Source organism: Tupaia chinensis, unplaced genomic scaffold (assembly GCF_000334495.1).
Source record: "Tupaia chinensis unplaced genomic scaffold, TupChi_1.0 Scaffold000077_1, whole genome shotgun sequence".
NCBI classification, from domain to species: Eukaryota; Metazoa; Chordata; class Mammalia; order Scandentia; family Tupaiidae; genus Tupaia; species Tupaia belangeri.
Genome location: NW_006159538.1, coordinates 2,314,176 through 2,331,884, shown reverse-complemented (window position 1 = coordinate 2,331,884; position 17,709 = coordinate 2,314,176). Strand labels below are relative to the sequence as shown.

The following is a 17,709-nucleotide window of genomic DNA, read 5'->3' as shown; positions in this document are numbered from 1 at the left end:
TACCCTAAAACAATGATTGACAAATAGACAAAAGGATTTGCGGATTGACTGAGGTCTACATGTGCATTATTTCTTGAAAACAATGGGATGGAGATGAATTCTGCAGATTCCTCCAGGTTCTGAGACAAACCATCCAAGGTGAAAGCTTTTCTCCGTGTCAACTAAAATATGAATTAGTTCATTGCCATGGGGTAAAGGACTTTTTAAATTTCAGTCCTACCTCCAGGTTTCCTTAAATACAATACACAGAATCTCCTCAGAGCCCTTCTTGCAATCCTACACAATTTCTTCCTTTTAGACTAAGAATGCACACATAAACACACACACACACACACATACACACACACACAGTGCACACACACACACACAGCACACACACACACACACACACACACACAGTGCACATTTCCTCCAGCATTTTATTTCATTCACCATTTCTCACTCTTTTTTTTTCTTCACTGTTAATTCTGATCATCTCAGATCATCTCAGATGGTCCAAGTACCCAGGGCCAAAACAGAGAGTGGAGTTATGCTCTTCTTCCTAACACCAAAACTGAATAGTGCCCAGAGAGAGACCTGGGACAAGTAACAAGTATTCCAGTGAAACACTTCCCAACATCCATCTGGAAGGGCAACCCTAAATCATGATAGCCATGGCTGAGACATATACAGTCAACTGTGAGGCTAGAGAGAAGCCATCATGCTTCATGGCAAACGCCTATTGGCAGTTAGCTATGGCTGGAAAAATAAAAGAGCTCCTTTCAGTAACCAGTTAACAAGAAATTCAGGGCTCTCAATGGCTGTGGAAGCCTGTGTTTAAGCAAAACCACAGCATGGCCAGGCCCATTTCATTTTCTTTAGCTTTTTTAATAAACTTCTATTTATGCTCCCTTGATGTTACCAACTTAAACTTCAAGGTCTCAGTAGGTTTCCCCACATTTCAGCATGGAAAAATTTCTAGCCATATAGAGTTATGTAAAGCACTCTTTGTATACTTCACTGTCTTCTGACATCTTGCAACTTGAGCACAACAGCTGCATATTGGAACAGCAGAGGTGGTTTTACTAACTTGAATAAAAATGTGTTCCTGGGTCCACATAAAACTGTTTCTTCATTAAAAAAACTATATAAGTGGGACCAGCAGTTAGTGTAATGGCTATGTCGCTGAACTCCCATGTAGTTAACTGCGGTTTGAGTCCCAGACCCGGTGACTTAAACTCACGCCGGGCGCGTGTGCATGTGTGCCCAAGATCCCGAGGAGAATGGAAGAGAAGGGATTGTGGAGTGGCCATCCCCCCGGGGGGTGATTTCTCGCTTTCTGTATCTCTGTCTCTCTCTCTCTGTCTTTCTGGCACGCGCACGCATCCTGTAGCAAAAACCTCTCCAAAAGAAAAAAAGAAAAAAAACTATATAAGTTGGAAATTGCTGTAGATGAATTTTGAAGGAGAAAAAACATGTTTGTTTATAATATGGTCAGAGATACATCTCAATGCATTTCCAAACTAAAAAAAGAGAAAAAAATGAAAATCTTCATTTAAGAAGGGTGCTTGTGAGCCAATATTAGAAATGTCTTTACACCTGACAGGATCTACAGATTTCTTTTTCGATCACTTTCCTTTAAGTAACCACATGGTTCCTAACAAAGCTTCAAATCAGGCTGCCACCAACAGCACACTGACATTTTTCTCCAATAATCTCTACTTCTGAGTTTGAGAAGTACGGTCAAAAACAGGAGCCATGTGAACATGTGTGGTTTTGATTCCATCTATACTCCTGCCCTAATTCTTGTGGCTTGGACCCATTCCAGATGCTCTGCCTTACTCTGTGGTTTGAATTTGAGATCCCCTCTCCTGATTCACTGCATTCCCCTGATTGACAAACAGATTTAGATATGAAAACAAACAGTTACCTGCCTGTAATTGGTTTCTAACAGCTGCACTGTTGTAGCACTTCTAAAACACGGGGAAGTTGCCTCCTGGATAAGCTTCCTGTTCAGTTCGGTTGTGTGTTTGTATTTATAGAGTAGTGGTTTGGTTTTCTGTTTGTTTTTACCATTCAGGAGTCTTCACTGTTCATCAAAATATTCAGTACCTTTGGAGTACATATCACCTGTACATTTTATGAACCAAATAAATATTCTTATTTTTACTCCCCTGAATTAAATGTAAATAAGCACACACTGGATTTTTACTTTTTAAACTGATGTACCTTTTGACCAAATACAGAATAGTCTACCAAGGGAAACGGTCACTTTTTTATATTGATTCAATGTGGAACATAGTACTATATCAATAGTAGATTAAAATATCAAAGTAGAAGTAATAACCTAGTATATTCTTAGTAGTGTGTCTTATAATGTCAACTGAATTATGTAAAATATAACAAACTAGTTATAATACAAGGCACTTACATATTTACATACTACAAACAATTGCAACTCCCTCTGCACATCAAACTAAGATACTGGGACTTAGCATTTTAAAATTCCTGTGGAAATCAAATGTATTTTAAGTATCATCTCTGATTATTTAATCAGACAACTTGCATTTTGCCCTGGCTAATTTTGAAGGCTGATAATATTTTACTCATAAAAATAATTGTGCACCTGTTGTGATGGAAGCCTAGTTAAACAAATGTTAATAGGAATGTAACTCCTTGCTTTAAGCATAAGAACACAGATCTCTCATTACTATTATATGAAGAAACATATTTTTAAAGTCACAGAATCGATCTCATGTTAAGTTTTTTTCTCTTGCATAGAGAGATATTTAAGAAGGTTATTAAAACACGAAGGGCAAATAGTAGCACATTAACTTGAAAGAGAACTAACACTGGATGATATCTACTGAACAGAAGAGTATGGAGTTACTCCCTCCCACCTGAGTTCTTCTGCCTTATTCTGCTCCCTGACCAAACCATTTTAATGATTTTGAATCATTTCTGTGAAACATGTGTACTTTTCTTACTAGTTTATGATCAAAGGAGAAAATAAAAAGTGAGCCTACAAAAGCTGCACCCCTCTTGCACTCTTGTTATTTGCAGACCCTTTCACCATTAGAGATCTTTTTCAGTACCCAAATTCTCTGAGCTGTAAAAAATGCGAGGCACTCATGGAAGAGAGACAGACTTTACAGCTTTTCTCCGTGGTTTCTGTCATTTTGTACAGACTTCCTAAGAGCTACCAACTGGTGTCCATTCAGTCCATTTCCAGGTGTAATCAACTCCTAAGTGCTGAAAAAGGCTGGAGGAAAAATAATTTGTCTGAAGTTAAACTAGCTAAATTTTTAGTTCACTTGTATGTATCTCTCGTTGACTTCCATAAGAAGGTAGCCTTGCAATTGGCCCAGTCTCTTTAAGGTTATATGAGAGATAATTTCATTTCAAATTACCTAACTTTGGAACCCTATCCTTTACAATGTCGGGCCCATTCTAATTTTATCTTGGTTAGTGCAATGAAAGTTTACTACCAGAGTTCAGAAAATGAGTGCATTTTTAAAATGACCTAAATTCTCTGTAGTTTTCTTTTTCAATAGTTTAATGCAGACATTTGGATAGAAGGGGAGTCACAAATAAACGGAATAATTGCATCAAATTTCCTCAGTACATTAAATATGCACTCAGTAGTAATTACCAACAGTAGCAACACATTTAAAATGTAGAGAATAATGTACAATTTATGCTTATTTCAAGGTCCTTATTCATAAAAATACCATTTGGATAAAAATACACACATTTTAAGTGGTTAGCCTGGCAACTTTTTTTTTTTTTTTTAATTTAGACAAATGACCTAAATACTAAGTGTGTGGGAGGTCTAGGACTATAGGCTAGCTCTTCATGTGACATGACTGTCCCTTGAGAATTTGGTCAAGAGCTGACTCTAGGCTAAGGAAATATCTGGGCACACCCTAGCACCCAGGCTGCGAGGCGCAGAACAGTCTTGATCTTATATAGAGCATGAAGATTAATTACTATTGCACGTGTCTTCTACCAATCATCAGCTGTCTACAAACATGTATTTTAAAACTAATACATTTATTCACACAAAAGAGGCTAAAGTGAGATAGAGCTAATTGATAATAGTATAACATTTTCAAATGTTTTTCATGGTATTTCATGTTTACTAAAAAACTTAATAACTTTCTAAATAAATGCATATGTGTTAATATTTTACCGTAGTTGCACTAAAAATAGTCATACCAATTGTGTGCCCAGAAATGATACACCTAAACATCCCATTTGAACAGGAAGACCTCTGTTTTAGCTACCATTACAACAAAATGCCAGAACCTAAGTTATATGGAAAGTCTCTTCCAGTTTTGGGTAAAGGAGTCTGACCTGTACTTAAACAAGGTAATAGTAATGCAACAAGGGCCATGGAGGTATATACTAGCTACACTATTTGTGATAAGAAGATGAGAATGAAGCTGACCAAGCATGTATTCGGCAGCCCGACCTCATCAGGACAATTTTTTTTTTTTTTTGAGAGGTTTTCGCTATAGGGCTCGTGCACTCGCCAGAAAGACAGAGAGAGACAGAGAAACAGAAAGCGAGAAATCACACACACACACACACACACACCCCAGGGGGATGGCCACGCAGCAATCCCTTCTCCTCCATTCTCCTTTCGGGATCTTAGGCACTCATGCACATGCACTTGGCGTGAGTTTAAGCCATTGGGTCCGGGACTCAAACTGTGGTCAACTACATGGGAGTCCAGTGAGATAGCTTACGCCAACTGCTGGTCCCCCGGAGAATGTTTTTAATTATCGGTGAACTGAAGGTCATTTTTGGTTGAACAACTCTGGCGATATGAACTCTGCTCTTCACTGACATGTGATAATACTGATTCTTTGGATTATTAGAACTTCCTCTCTATACAGGTTTAATCACTTCCTATGAGATATGAGAATCCAGCATCTTCTGTAATACCACACATTAAAAAGAACTGCAAAAATGGAAAATAATGCCATTCTTCTCACTAAATTATTTCTGTGCTAATAACTATATTATTAGGTCACCAGGAAAGTCATGACGTATTTTTCTATGTAAAAATGAGCCATACTTTCCCAACAACTCACTACTTTTTAAATAATCTTGTTTTATGTTTATATGTAGTGGGTTTAATGTTACGACTTTTAGATAAATTAAAAAATACTTTTTTTAAATTTCTCAGGTTAAATTTCTAACAAAAAATTATAAACAAAGCTTTTTAGGGTCCTCACTAAATTTTTAAAGTATAATTAATTGGTCCTGATTTCAAAATTTTGAGCACTACAATACCAGTCATCCTATTAATAAATCTTTGCAGTTTTAAGTACTAAAATGTGCCAATGCTCCCTATCTGTAGTTTTTATTAAGTCTCTACTTTATGCTATCCCCAAACCTACATTATTTCTTCTCCAGTTTCTCACCAAAATTCAGAAGATAGTAACATCTATTTCCTTTTATACAAAGAAGGAAAAATAATCCTTTTCACCTTTATTAAAGACTTACTTCCAGTATTTTAAAAAAAATTAATCTTTTTATTGATTCAGTAATGTAAAACAAATGGGTATTTTAAATTCTACAGTAGAAATTGTACAATAAGAATTTAAAAAATAGTGCCCAGCAGGTTGTGTAATGGTTACATCGCTGGGTTACTCGTAGTTGACCATAGTTTGGGTCCTGGACCCAGATGCTTGAAACATGCCAGGTGCATGTGCATGCGTGCCCAAAATCCCAAGAGGAGAATGGAGGAGCAAGGACTGTGGCATGGACATCCCCCATGGGGGGGGGGGGAAATGGTGTGATTTCTCACTTTCTATCTCTCTGTCTCTCTGGCTAGTGTACATACCCTTTAGCAAAAGTTTCTCTAAAAAAAAAAAAAAAAAAAAAAAAAAAAAAAAAAACCAGAAAAGAATTTAAAAATTAGTCCCTAAGCCATTCCCTTCATTTCCCACTGTAAAGTCAACCCATTAACAGTTTATTAAATATCCTTTCAGCAATATTCTGTGAACATATAATTTACTACACATATTGATGCTCTCCCACTTTTTCTCTGCAACTGTTTGGACAGGGTCTCAGTATGTCCTGATCCTCATGCCTCAGCCACCTAAGTACCTGGGACTGCAGGCACATGCCACCACACTCAACTCTTTCAGACAGGTCTCACAATGTTGCCCATGCTAGCTACAAATTCACAACTTTCTGTTTCGGCCTCCCAGGTGGCTGGGACTACAGGTACACACCACTGCTTCCAGCTCTTAGAGTAGCAGCACCAACCAGAGGGCACTATCAGCGCTGGGTTTTCTGTGACTTAATACTTCCAGAGGTGATAATCTTTATTAAACCAACCATTCAGGTAACAGAGAGGAGCTAAACTAAAAGTCTCTAAATCAATGATCCCATTTCTTCTACTACAATGCAAAATAAATCAGACTTCACATTCTGAGAGGCATTTTCACTTAACACTCAGTTTTTCTCATTTTTTTATCAAGATGAGAAAAAAAAATGGGACTAAACTCACCACCCCAAAAATGTAAAATCAGCATTCCAAGTTCTAGAAGTTTCTCTCAATTTGCCCAAACTCATTTCACTCCCAGATTCCTACTGTTCTGATGTTATCCTGTCATCTCTCATTCCACTCTGAGTCATACTCCAATTTACAGGTGTGTATTGATGTGTGGATGTATGAATGTTAATGGTTATTTTCAAGTCTGGGTTTGTACACCAACACTGAAATAACAATCATTTGTATTCAAGCAATACTAGCTACTCTGATGGAGAAAGTTCCCCCAACAGCCTAAATCCAATGCACATAGTGAAAGCTCCAGCGTGTGCTCACTAATTCCACACAGGAGGATCACAGATGTCCTGCTAGCTGCCATTTCCTGGTAAGCAATCTGAGTGGCTTCCAGGAAATTGCTAATGACCTTCATTTTACTTAAAATCTAGGCTGCAATTAGTAATAGTTTTTCTTCCCTGTGCTGGTTATAATGTTTATTTTCATCACGGCAATCAAGAAGAAAAAAAAAAGTCTCGTTTTTGTATTATATCAAAATGCATTATTTTTATTGCAATATATTACCACATAGACTAATACATATTTAATGTAATTATAATTGTATAAGAATAGGTTGGATCTTTTTACTTCTAACCAATTTTTCTTCCTTACCAACTCTAAGCTGTAGCTATTGCTAAAATTAGCCTTTTAAAAGCAGAATCAATAGTAATATTTTATACTTGGTGACTATTTTTATATACATGAACATTTGATAACTGAAAAATTTTGAAACCAGTTATGATTTTTAAATAAAGTTTTATGTTTTTAATTATAATAATTAACTTAAAAAATAAGTTTTAGATTCTTATTTAATGAGTTTATAATATGATTATGTGGTCAATGTAATAGCAACAAAGAACAATTTTAGCCAGTGTTATATTTATAATTACAACCTGTTATTAAACTTTAGTATTTTCTTTTATGTAAACATTGATTTCACTAATTAGATTCAACTGATCTTTTCCCCAACATATCGATTTCTTTTAATCCCAACAGTTAACAATGATTCTAATGTATCATAATACTTTAGACCTTAATCATATAGTAGGAATTTTTGCTGGTAGCTTTTGTTTGAGTTTTAATTAAGAAGACCTTGTGTCTCCAACCCCAAGTGGGGGGAGAAGGGAGGTTTTAATTGCTTGTATGTATATCACACAGACTTCAAAAGAAGTAAAAGATGTTTACAACAGAGAGTACAAAGGAGAGCTTTGAAATGTCTATTTCATCACAGTGGTATAATTAAAAAACTATGGGTATTGCTGTGCTATAATGCATATATATTTATGAAAGCAGATGCTGTGTGCATTTGTTGTTAAGCAAAAGGAGTTTGTGGGTTCTGCAATAATTACTATTGATTACAAGGTGATCAAAAGACTACATGAAATGGACTAAATATGTTATTTTAGGGGAATATTAAGTTTCCACCTTAGTAATTTACTTTAGTTATTTAGAGCAGTAACTTCACTTTTCTGGATACTGGACTTCTTACATGGAAAATAAAAAGTTGGATTACATAATATACAGGGTGGCTTCATGTCTAATTTTTTTGACATTCTGTGATTCTAGATATTAATCTAAAGTTCTACAACTACACGGATATATACAGAAAATAGTGGTATACATTCTACTATCTTATTTCATACGAACAGAAAGTGAGAATATAACAGGTGTGCTCTCAATATCTTTTACAAGTCAGTCTCTAGAGCAGTACAGCATTTGTCTTAGAAATAACAACATAAAGTTTTCAAAATACTTGAAATCTAAACATTGATAGATTAATGTCTGAGCCCTTTTTTCTAGTTAGAAAAAATCACTAAATATGTGATCTTTGCTGATTTTACTGGAGTTGAAAAGTGATGGATGAGCATTTCCAGTTTTTGTAAGTTCCCCCAATGAAGAGAATGCTGTAAATTTGTAAGAGAGAATTTCAGAAAAACTCATTTATAAACAAATATGCAAAGTGTAGAGCCATAGCTCTGATAAAACCACCATTAACCCTCTGTGATTGTTTATAACAGAAAACAGCAATAACAATGAATTACTATTCCTAAAAAAAAGAGAAAAGGCAGTGTATCAGATAAGCAGAGTACATAGGTAGAGATTAGACCCTTACTATACAAAAAAATGAACACACCAGGAGAGAGAATTGTTTGGAGAGAGTAACCTGTAATACAGAACACGAGTTCTATGGAAATGCTGGTGGATCCCTTTCAGCACTTTGGTAATAATAGCACTGCTTAAGTTACTGCCCTTTTTAACTGTCAAGTCTAGCATACACTGAAACAAAACATGACTTCCATGCTCCTGTGCTCTCTTCTGAAGGTCTATGTTTGCTATCTAAACCAACCAACCAACCAACCAACCAACAAAACAAAAAACAGGCCCTCAATGACGCTTAGTAGCAAAGTTATAATAAATTCACATTTTTTAATTCATTATCTGCACCAAGTACAACATAGTATGTTTGTACTATTTGACGTAACACAGTTCCTAATTTTACTTCCCCCAGTAACAATCCTAAAAAGTAAAAGGGAGTGATGTTTTCAGTCATTAACAGTGAACTATGACAATAATATTTAGGCTCTAAAACCAAGCCTTTCAGATACAGTAGTTGAATAACTATAATGAATAATTATGTCTCACCAGTGACTTTCAAAAACATTGCGAATCATTTGTAGAAGTTTCCACTCAGAAGTATTTGTTTAGTCGTTCTCTTTCCTATCAAAAAGGACTTTCCTTTTTCTAAGCTAAAGGATAGTGTACCTATGAGCACATCTACCTTGATCTCTAAATGTAAATATTACAATAATTAATCATAAATGACTAAGGAAAGAAAACACTATTTTCCTTATTTGGTTCCTATCACGTAATTATTTTTTTGTCTCTCTTTTCATCTGTGTGTTTGACAAACATGAGCACAAACAGTTTGTGCTAACTCAAACAACCGACATTACTGTTTCCCTGGCACACTGCCCAGGGAAGCGCCTTCACACCAAAGAAGAGATGCCAACCACAGCATAGAGGGACTTGTGTGCAAAACACGGATGCTGGCTAAGGTCTCTTACACACACCACAGAAGGTTAGACACATTCCCAGAGACAGACTACAAGTCTTTACACTTCAGACGTAATTTAGCATGTCAGCATTGTGTTGTAAAATGTCTCATCCCCGTCACTACCCTGCCATCCTCACTCCTTTGCTATAACTCAAACAAACGTAGATACAGATTTGTTATGGGCCTACCAGCACATCCGCCTTACCTCATAGCCTTCCGTATTTCTTAACCCTGTTCTCATTTGGGTATCAATTAAGATAAATACCACCACAGGGAGAAACTGTGTTACCTATATTCTCTCTTGCTGTGCCATACTACTTCATTTCTATAGAAAAGGAGGAAAGAGAAGTTGTCCTAGTTATTTGCAAATTACGGGAGGAACAGCCCAGAATATCTCCCCTGGGTGATACTGCAGCATTTGAAGGCTTTGAAGAATTTAAGAACTACTCTGTAACGCATCAAGCAGAGGCTTTAAAGACCAAGATTCAAACACTATCTCTACAACTTCCTAAGTGACCTCAAACAAGCTAAGAAATTTTCCCAGTCTTATTTTTCTCATTTGTAAAATTAATATAATAATATTTTCCTCACTGGATTGTCCTAGGGTTCAAATAAAATATGTAGATGTTTTCATACTTTCCTAGTTTGTAAACAATAAGACATCAAAGTTACTGCCATATTACTTGACAGAAAAAAGAGACAATATTTTGAAAATTAGTATTTAGATAAAAAATATAATAAACCCTAACATTTATTTGAAAGAAAACTTAGGAGGTTATAAAGATAACATTCCACCAGAGTAGAAATACCCTCTATAACATCTCTGCTTGAAATTTTCCAAAGCCCAAAATCATTTATTTTATTAACTCATCCTTTTGTTCATCTATTCATTCATTCACTCAACAAATATTTATTGGGTACCTACTATGTTTGGAACAGTCTCTACTAATATAGCCCAACCTTATCAATGTCAGAAGCAGTTAAGTTCTTCTTAAGTTCTTTCATTTATTAAAAAAATAATAATAATAAAAAGTTCTCTCTGCCCTTAACTCCTAAAAGAGTAAAAAGAAAATATTATCCTCTTAAATCCAACAAAAACAAACCAGATGATAAATACTAGGCCCACCTCCCTAGGTCTTTATTATTCATGTGGATGTTCAGGTCTCTTCTTCATTCTAGTCATTTTGATAAATTCTAATTTGACAATACATCCCTTAAAAACGTGATACCCCAAGTGAGACTCAAATACTTCAGATATAACTAGACCAGAGCAAAGGTCTAAACATTTTATGCTGCATTTTATTTAAGTTTTTCATAATAAAGTGTTTTCATAATACGTGCAGTAATGGGAACCTGGTTTGAACTCTGCTTTGAGATCTCAGCTATTAAATGTACGCCAGTTTTAGCATTCTGTCATCCATTAATGCCGCTGCTAGAAAGAAGGAAATGGTGAAAAATGGGGAGAAGCCAGGGGTGGGATTTTTCTCTTTAAGGATATTTGGAATGGTGGCTACGAGGGGCAGGGAGATGTGGAAAGTGAGTAGATGAAGGTCAAAGGGTAGAAAGTTGCAATTACATGAAGTCAGTAAGTCTGAAGACCTAACACAGCATGAGGACTACAGCTGATAATGTGTGCTGTGTACTGGAATTTTGTAAACAGTAGAATTTTAGATGCTCTTAGGGCACATACAGAAAAAGTAACTATGTGAGGTGTCTGATAGCTTATTTGCTTGACTTTAATTAAAGTAGTAATACTTTCGTTATCTACATATATACCACAATATCATTCTCTACACCTTAAAAATAGACAATTTAGAGACCAGCAAGTGATATGGTGGTCTGGGCACTGGACACCCACATGGCTGATCATGGTTCAAGTCCTGGACCTGGCTGCTTGCTTTCTCTCTTTTTTTCCCCCTCTCCCAATTCCCGTTTGTCTCTATCTCTCTGGAGAGTCCCTATATAAAATTAAAATAATAATAATAATAATGATGATAAATAAAATTAAATAAATAAGTCTTTTAAAAAAGACAGTTTTAAAAAGACTATTAGGCAAGACTCATATAGACACATTGAAAGATCTGTAATTATTTCTCAAACTTTGGCAATATTCCCATTACTACCAAAAGATTATAAGGACATTGTTATATTTCTTATAGATATAAGAAAATAAAATTCAGATCAATAAGCGGAACAATTTATAATGTTATAAACTACAGCAAGGGAAATATAGTTAACAACTTGCCACATATCATAAAGTAACTAAAAAAGAGGATTTGAATGTTGCCAATTTAAGTAATGACAAATGGTTGAGATGATATGTATGCTAACCACTCTGATTTAATCATCATGTATTACACTTGTATACTGAAAAAGTGCATGGTAACCCCCACAAATATGTACAATTAGTTCATGCTAATAGAAAATATTCTTACATGTAAGTACTTTTTAAAGTAAAATCTAAAGAGGAGATTATAAATTCATTGTTTCTTAATCTTGTTGGGTCTAAAAGCCATTTTCTTTCCTTCTTTCTTTCTTTTTTTTTTTTTTTTAAGAGATTTTAGCCTTCGGGTGCATGCACTCACTGGAGAGAGAGAGAGACAGATACACATAGTAAGAGGGAAAGTGAGCTATCGTGCCCCGACATCCCAGACGAGATAGCCATGCCACAATCGCCTCTCCATTTTCCTGCCAGGAATGTGGATACGCATGCACATGCTCCTAGAGTGATTTTCAAGCCACTGGGTCCAGGACTTGAACCACAGTAGATCACATGGAGACCAGCAACGTAGCCACTAGACAATCTGCTGGTTCCTAAGAGTGATTTTCAATACTGCTCTTATCTATGTCACTCCTCACACAGTATTCTCCCTCTAACACCTAGACACCAAATAGAACTGCTCAGTGGCAGTGACAGAGGCTATGTTCCCTCCTTTCCCCAGCTTCATAATACTCTGGCTCCAAAAGAAAATCTAAAGTTAAGTATGATATATCAACACAGATCTGTTAGAAAATATTAGAAATAATACTACTGTTGAATATTTAGAAAATAATGACTGTGAGAATTCTACAAGCACAAACTTATGGGATGCATACAGCAATTTCTGGAAAAATTCATGGCCCAAAGTGCCTTCACTCCGAAGGAAAAAACAGATCTTAAATAAAATTTCAGTATAGAGAGTTAGAGGGTATCAAAACAAATAAAAGGAAAAGCACAAGGAGTAAAAGGAAGAAGAAATAATAAGGGTAAAATCAAGTAGTTAATTAGCATACTGAAAAGCAGCAGAATTGACAAATAAATTTTAAAAATCAGATGCCCAAGGAAGGCAGCAGTAATAAATAGAAAAACCAGTTTCACTGACAACTTAACTGAAGGACAAAATGGCAAAAAGAAACATGCAAAATTTAAAATGACATGTATAACAGCAGTTAAATTGAAGACTTTAAAGTAAAGGATATAGATATATAGATATAGATAAAGATATAGATATACCTGTGTGTGTGTGTGTGTGCTTATTTTTTAGAAAGAGAGAGAGATTTTTGCTATATGGCACGTGAGCTTGCTAGAGAGACAGAAAGCAAGAAATTATCCCCCGGGGGGATGGCCACATGGCAATCCCTTCGCCTCCATTCTCCTCCTGAGATCCTGGGAGTTTTAAGTCACTGGGTCTGGGACTCGAACTGCGGTCAGGTACATGGGCATCCAGCAACATAACCATTACATCATCTGCTGGTCCTGAGGGATACTTATATTCGATCAATACCATCACGTCTGAAAATATTATGAAATACATGATATTCTAGGAAATGTTTTTCTAGAAAATAGAAAAAATATTTTATGGCAAAACTAACTTAAAGAGAAGTAGTCTTCAAAGAACACTAGAGGTATAGATGTTCTATGAGTGTATTTTTCAGAGTTCTAAGGACTAAGGAATTAGCATGTTATCTAGTCAGTATTTTCCATATCCTCGAAAGGAAGGAAAAGTTTCCGTTTCAGTTCAGTTTTGAACTCTGGTACTAAAAATTAACAAACAGAGTATACATTAAAAAAAATACAAACAAATTTCATTTGTGATTACAGGTGTAAAAAGTAACTATAATATGAGCAAATATTATGCAGTACATTAAAACAAGACTATGCCATAGTTAATTGGGGGTTTATTTCATCAATACTTTTAAAAACAAACACCAATGAGATAGGCCATTAAAAAAATGCTATTTCTAGGACCAGCCAATGGTATAAGGGTTATGTTGCTAGACTCCCACATAGTCAACTGAGGTTTGAATCCCTGACTCAGTGACTTAAAACTCACACCGGGCACATGTGGTGCAAGCCCAAAATCCCAAGAGGAGGATGGAGGAGAAGGGATTGCAATGTACCCATCCCCAGGGGTGGAGCAGAGGTGATTTCTCACTTTTTATCTGTCTCTCTCTCTCTCATCTCTACGGAGAGCTCACATGCCTTATAGCAAAAATCCCTCTCAAAAAACAAACCAAAAAAATGCAATTTCCAATAGAAATTTCTTAAAGGATAGAATGGCATTTTTTTTAATGATAAAGAATATCTTAATCAGTAGTTTACAGAATACTTAATGTGAAATATTAAAAACAATTTCATAAATTGAAACTATACCAAAATACCTTCAATTATCTATATTACTTAATATTATTTTTGACATTCTAGGGAATAAGGAAGGAGGTGGGAACATAAAACTACCAAAAAGGGAAAAAAAATCAGCTGAAATTTGACTAGATCTAATAAATTCATTTAGAGGGAAGTTATAAAGTGAAACAGCAAAAGTGGGACCAGCAGTTAGCATAATGGCTATGTCGCTGGACTCCCACATAGTCGACCGCGGTTCGTGTCCCAGACCCGGTGGTTTAAACTCACACCGGGCGCGTGTGTGCGTGCCCAAGATCCTGAGAGGAGAATGAAGGAGAAGGGATTGCGGCATGACCATCCCCCCTGGGGGGTGATTTCTCGCTTTCTATCTCTCTGTCTCTCTCTGTCTGTCTGATGAACATACACGCTCTATAGCAAAAACCTCTCAAAAATAAAAAAAAGTGAAACAGCAAAACAAATTAGCAAAATTCAATAGCATCCCTAAAAACAGTAACAAAAAGAAAAAGAATGAAAAATATTTCACTCACAAGAACAAGCCACAAATATAAACTATGTTGGAGTAAACATTAAAATAAGTGTGTAGAATCTGCATTTAAAAAAACAAAACATTGTTGAGGGACATAAAAGAATTTTATAAGTGATTTTTTAATGGGAAGATAAATTCAATAATAAAAAGATGCCAGTACACCTTGCAGCTTTATAGAAATGAAATATATTCTTTTTAAAGAATCAATGTAGGATATTAATTAACAACTTGATAAATAAATCTCAGATAAACTTTGGAGAAGTATGCGACCTTATTTTAAAAATTATTAAAACGTTATGATGGTTCACACACATTACCAATAAATATTTAAATATGGAGATCAATGTTATAGAACCATTTCTCAGGTTCCCAATAGGTAATTAGTATGCAATAAAAGATAATATTTCAAGTCAGAGAGATAAAATGGACTATTTAACAAACAACACATAGATATTTGATTAACTGCATGATACAAAATTAGATTCTACCTCTAGTTGACACCATATGCCAAAATATATCCAAGAGGAATGAAAGAGTTAAATGTTTAAACATATGCAAAATTAATTGGAAGAAAATATAGTAGAATATTATCTCATCACAAGATGAGGCAAGCCTTTCTAAACAAACTCCCAATAGAAAAAGGCATTTAAAAAGTGATCGAAAGGCTGACAAATAAACTGTAAGATAAAGGAAATGACCACATACAAGTCCATGACAAATACTGATATTATTAAAAGATATGAGTTCTTACAAAACAGTAATAACTAGACAAGTTCATTAATGAGAAATGGACAACCCACTTAAACAGTTAGTTCACAAAGGAAGAAACATTTAACAGCAAATAAATTTATGTAAAGTTCTTCATTCTCACTGGTAATCAAATAAATTAATATTAAACCAACAATGATAGGCTATTTTTTCCTATCAAATTGGAAAAAAAAAATTGAGAGCCTTTTTTTCTATATTGTGCATGTGCTCGCCAGAAAGAAAAAACAAAAAATCACCCCCCAGGGTTAATGGCCATGCCACAGTCCCTTCTCCTCCACTCTTCTATCAGCATTTTGGACATGCATGCACACATGCCCACGTAAGTTTTACGCCACCAGGTCTGGGACTCGAACCACGGTTGACTATGTGGGAGTCCAGCAATGTAACCGTTATGCCATCGGCTGATCCTGACAAAATTTTTTTTAAGTAATAATACTTGTTATTGAAGCACTTGCAGCTGCTGCTGGTGAGAACATAAAATACTATAACCCTCTTAAAGGGTAACTGCAATAGGAAGCAAAAAGCCTTTTTAAAAAAAGCATTCTATTTGGTCCAGGAATTTCACTTTTAAAGTTACATCCTAAGCAAATAACCACTAATAAACTTAAAAGTCCTAATGAAAAAGTATCCATGCTCAAGGTGCTCTTTATATCGACAACAATAAAATATAAGACTCAGTTTAATTATAAAAACTTCACTTTAAGTAATATTTTCTATAAATAAAAATAATATTTTAGAAGATTACCTAATCTCAGGGAAATTCATGATATATTAAATATAAAAGTGATTACAAAAGGATGGTATAATCAATGATTCTAATATTATGGGAGAAAATTATATATATATATATATATATAAATATAATTATGGATATATATATATATATATGTTAAAATTGAAAAGAAATAAACTAAGACAGAAGTAGAATTAAAGAATAGTTTTATTTTCCTTCATGTGTTTTTCTATTTTCTATTTCTTACAAATGAAAGTTAACATATATAAAAGATCCAGAAAACAAAAGAGTTTGAAAAACCTAATTTTGCATGTGTTTCACTTTTGAGATTTATATGTATTGAGTTTCTAAAGCAAGCGCACTTTTTGAATTTTAAATTTATAACTAGAATTAAATTTAAAGATGAAAAGTGGGAGAAAAAATGCTATGAAGTATAAAAATTCGACACTGAATCGTGACAAAATAAAATGTTAGCTTCCCTATCAATAAGAGAAAGAAAGACCCCGCCTCCTTCATGCTGGCGAAGCTTGCCTTTGCATAAACCATTTCTGTTCTCGCTGTTGGAAAACCAATGACTTTGGAAATGAAGAGAACACAGAATGACGTGCAACGTAGCACGCCCCATGCTATTGCAGCTGGATAGAGAATATGTCACTAATGACTTTCTTTCTACCCATCAGTTATAAGTTGAGTTTCTTTTTTTTTTCCCTCCAAAATAGCAAATGGCCTTTATGAGTACAAAACAGACGCAGTCAAATTCAAAATAATATCCAATTTCCACTTGATTTTTAAAACTGTATTAGTTAATGGTATGAATTATTAATTATTCATCAGGAAAAGATGATTGCCTTGTTATTTGAACTGAACAGAACACTGCCTAAACAGTGGGCAATTTTCTGTAGTAAACTCAGAATAACATTTTCATCAGACACCTATTGCCAAATTTTCTTGTTAACTGAGATATTATCCAAAATTAATAGAAATATTTACCGAAAGTTGCTTGATAAATTTAGAAAGCTAATGTAATTAAGTCACCTAATTGTTAGTGCAGTTACAGGGAGGACTGTCTATAAGGGACCATTGAGAGAATTAAGGAATGACCATGGGTTTCATCCATTATACAAAACAACTAGTACTTCATAAATGAACTAACAAGAGAGTTTGGTTAGGCAAGAAGTATAATTTTTTGGCTGGTAAAGTAACTTAATACTGGAATGGACTGGGATTGTACACTTTTTAAAATGTTTGATAATAGTAACATCGGGACCAGCAGTAGGTGTAATGGCTATGTCACTGGACTCCCATGTAGTCATCCGTGGTTTGAGTCCCGGACCTGGTGGGTTAAATTCATGCCAGGCACGTGTGTGTGTGTGTGTGTGTGTGTGTGTGTGTGTGTGTATGCCCAAGATCCGGAGAGAAGAAAGGAGGAGAAGGGATTGCAGTGTGGCCATGCCCCCTGGGG

At 35.1% G+C, this 17,709-nt stretch overlaps 1 protein-coding gene across 22 annotated transcripts in view; it reads right to left on the bottom strand.

Annotated features, from left to right (window-relative positions):
* Nucleotides 1-17,709, bottom strand: part of SOX6 (SRY-box transcription factor 6) — a 666,092-nt gene that overhangs the window by 264,060 nt on the left and 384,323 nt on the right. The window lies entirely within an intron of this gene.